Source organism: Tupaia chinensis, unplaced genomic scaffold, assembly GCF_000334495.1.
Source record: "Tupaia chinensis unplaced genomic scaffold, TupChi_1.0 Scaffold000361_2, whole genome shotgun sequence".
NCBI lineage: Eukaryota > Metazoa > Chordata > Mammalia > Scandentia > Tupaiidae > Tupaia > Tupaia belangeri.
This window is the reverse complement of record NW_006159858.1, coordinates 2,875,796-2,879,932: the sequence shown is the minus strand read 5'-3', so window position 1 is coordinate 2,879,932 and position 4,137 is coordinate 2,875,796.

Below are 4,137 nucleotides of genomic sequence, written 5' to 3'. Positions count from 1 at the left end.
GAGAGAGAGAGAGAGAGAGAGAGAGAGAGAGAGAGGTGGTGGAGAGAAGGTGAGAAATTATCCTCTGGGGGGATGGTCATGCTGCAATCCCTTCTCCTCCATTCTCTTTCTGGGATTTTAGGCATGCACTCAGTGTAATTTTCAAGCTGCCTGGTCTGGGACTTGAATCACATTGGTCATGAGGGAGTCCAGCACCTTAATCACTATGCCATCTGCTGGCCCCTGGGCTGTTTCTTTTTTTCCCCTTTGCTTTTTTGGAGAGGTTTTTGCTATAGAGTGCGCACGCTCGCCAGAAAGACAGAGAGAGACAGAGAGATAGAAAGTGAGAAATCATCCCTCAGGGGGGATGGCCACGCCACAAACCCTTCTCCTCCATTCTCCTCTTGGGATCTTAGGCACACACGCACACGTGCTTGGTGTGAGTTTAAGCCACCAGGTCCAGAACTTGAACCATGGTCGACTACATGGGAGTCCAGTGACATAGCCATTACACTAACTGCTGGTCCCTTTTTGAGAGATTTTTGCTGTAGGGCATGTGTGCTCACCAGAGACATAGAGAGACAGAGAGACAGAAAGTGAGAAATCACCCCCTCCTGAGGGGGATGACCACGCTGCAGTCCCTTCTCCAGTCACCTCTCGGTATTTTGGGCATGCATGCACATGCACCTGGCATGAGTGTTAAGCCACTGGATTTGGGATTCAAACCGTGGTGGACTACATGGGAGCCCAGTGATAAAACCATTATGCCATCTGCTGGCCCCATGCCTTCCAATTCTTAAAATGTTAGAAAAAAGAAAATCAAGCAAGGAATGCCAAAGAATGCCAGAAGCCACCATAAGAGGCAAGGAAGGATTCTTCCTGAGAACCCATGGCCCTGCTGACACCTTGATTTGAGACTTCCAGGTTCCAGAATTAGCAGAGAATACATAGTAAACCATTCAGCTTGTAAAAGGACAGCCCCAGGAAATAAATACACTTGGAAATGTTCTTGGTAGCTCACTGACCAAGGACCAAGCTGAAGAACCAGGTCCTGAAATGCCCAGGAATGGAGGTTCTCCCAAAGATCTCTGCAGCAGGAGCTGGTGGACTTACCCTCTACGACTTAGTCTGTCAGGGGATGGCTCCAACAACCTTTCAACCTTGTGTCCCTTGTTTAAGAATAACTCTCAGGGACAGACTCTGATCCAGCTGTCCTGGTCCTTTCCCAGCAGCCCGACTGGAGCACACACAGGGGAGTATGGTTGATTTCTCAAAGGAAAAGACACTGTCAGATAAAAAGACAGGTGACCACTACACAAATGACAGTGAAGTCTGTGTTAGAAGAAGAAACTGTCCTGTTGAATGTTACTCTTTTACCCAACGGGTTATAGTCGGTGGTTACAGATGTTGAGAAAGATTATCTTGGCAGTTGTATATAGGAGAGTTCAGAGAAGGCCAGCTAGCCAGCTGGCAACATCTGCTAACTGCGAAGTCCCAGGAGTGTGGGAGGTCCTGCTCTGTTAAGAAAACACTATATATTTTCTTTTGAGAGGCTTTTTTGCTATAGGGTGTGTGTGCTCATCAGACAGACAGAGAGGGACAGAGAGACAGAAAGAGAGAAATCACCCCCCAGGGGGATGGGCCACGCCATGATCCCTTCTTCTCCATTCTCCTCTTGGGATCTTGGGCATGCACGCACACGCGCCTAGTGTGAATTTAAGTCACCGGGTTTGAGACTCGAACCGCAGTCGACTGCATGGGAGTCCAGCGACATAGCCATTATGCCAACTGCTGGTCCCAAGAAAACACTATTTTTGTTTTGTTTTGTTTTGGCATAAGGTGTGTATGCTCGCTAGAGGGAAACAGAGAGAGGGAAAGTGAGAAATCACCCTCCATAGGGATGGCTGCACCACAATTCCTTCTCCATGCTCTTCTTGGAATTTTGGGCACGCACACACATGCTTCCAGCATGATTTTTAAGCCACCAGGTCTGGGACTTGAACTGTGGCTAACCATGTGGAAGTCCAGGGCCTTAATCACCACGTGACCCCCAAGGACACTATTGTTTAATATTCAGTGGTCTCTCTCTTTTTTTTTTTTTTGGGAGAGGATTTTTTGATATAGGGCGCGTGCGCTCGCCAGACAGACAGAGGGAGACAGAGAGATAGAAAGCAAGAAATCACCCCCATGGGGGATGGCCAAGCTGCAATCCCTTCTCCTCCATTCTCCTCTCGGGATCTTGGGTACACACGCACACGCACCTGGCGTGAGTTTAAGTCACCGGGTCCGGGACTCGAACTGCGGTTGACTATGTGGGAGTCCAGCGACATAGCCATTACACTATCTACTAGTCCCTTCAGTGGTCTCTTAACAATGACTTTTCAGGTTATGTGGGGAGACTGAGGAAATACTTTTTTCTTCCTGTCTCCATTATTTCTAACTGCCTAATTTTCTTTTTTCTAAGCATTTTAAAAATTGGAAAGCATTCCTTCCTTCCTTTTCTCTTCTTTCTCTCTTTTTCTTTAAGACAGGATTTCACCACGTCCCACCTCAACCTCCCAAATGGACCGATAGGTCCCTGCCATCACATCTAGCTCTTTTTAAATTTTTTTCCCCAGACAGGGTCTTGCTATATTGTCCTGGTCAGTCTGCAGTTTGCAATCCTGCCTCGGCCTCGCTGGGTTGCTAGAATAACAGTCCACGCCACCATGCCTGGCCTTTAGATGGACCAGGTATTGAACCTGGGCTTCTCAGATGCTCCCTGCCGGCAGAGCGCAGCATCTTAGCAGCATGCACCACTGTGGCTGGGCTGGAAAACACATCTTTTTGCTATTTGTCTATCTAATTGTATGAGATAGATCAATGATGACAAAGAGCTGGCCATGGGGCAAAATAAAGAGCTGGTCAAGAGAATACAGATCGCACATGGCAACTGCAGTTCAAATTCCTGTCCGGTTAACCTGGAACATGCCAGGATCTGACAGGCTTGAGGACTGGGGGAAAGAAACTGTGGCATGACCAGATTCTGTAGAGATTAGTTCTCTCTCTCTCTTTCTGTCTCTCATGTGTACACACATGTATTCTATCATGAACAAAGAAAAAAATTTTAAATGAGCAGAGTGTTCTTGTAAAAAAAAATGATTTTGGAAGAGAGTGGAAAGGTGAGAAAGCACCTCCAATGGGGGTGTAATCCCTCCTCCTCCATTTCTCTTTCCTTTTAGATGTAGGCATGCATGCATACACACTCAATATATTCTTTCTCCTTTGGAGAACTGGGCACACATGCACACATGCCTGGTTGTTTTTCGAGACACTGGGTTTGGGACTTGAACCTAGCAGTTGGCCATATGGGATCCAGTACCTTAACCACCACACCACTAGCTGGCACAGGGATTAAGTTTTACTGTATGAATTCTGGGGAAGCAGAATTCATAGTGTGAGAGTAAGTTTTTGCTTTATCTTTTTAAATATTTGAAGCATGTCAGGCCATCAGGTGGCATGGTGGTGGTTAAGGTGCTAGAGCCCCATATGGCTGACTCCGTGGTTTGAGTTCTGAACTCAGTGTCTTGAAAAACATGCTGGGCATGTGTGTGTGTGTGTGTGTGTGTGTGTGTGTGTATGTCCAAAATTGTGAGAGGAGAATGGAGGAGAAAGGATTGTGGTATGGCCATCCCTCTTGGGGGTGTGATTTCTCACTTTCCCTGTCTTTCTCTGGTGAACACATATGCTCTATGGCAGAAATCTAAATTCAAACAAAAACATTGTTTTAAAAGAATTATTTAATTTAACTTATTATTATTTTAAAAATTTTGACTGGAGAAAGAGAGAAAGAGAGAGAGAGAAGGAAAATGGAAAAGCAAGCTGCAGGTCTGGTACTTGAACTACAGTTGACCATGTCCAGCGCCTTAACCACCATGCCACCTGCTGGTCCCCAAACAAAAAAGTTTTTAAAAATATTTGAAGCATGTCAATGCATTACTCGTTTCTAAATATTTTAGTACCTTTCATCTTTTGACAATGTTTACTGAGCCCAATGAACTAGTTTAAAATATGTGACGTTTTCTAAATATTTTAGTACCTTTCATCTTTTGACAATGTTTACTGAGCCCAATGAACTAGTTTAAAATATGTGCCGTCAAATTTATTTCTTTTTTTTTT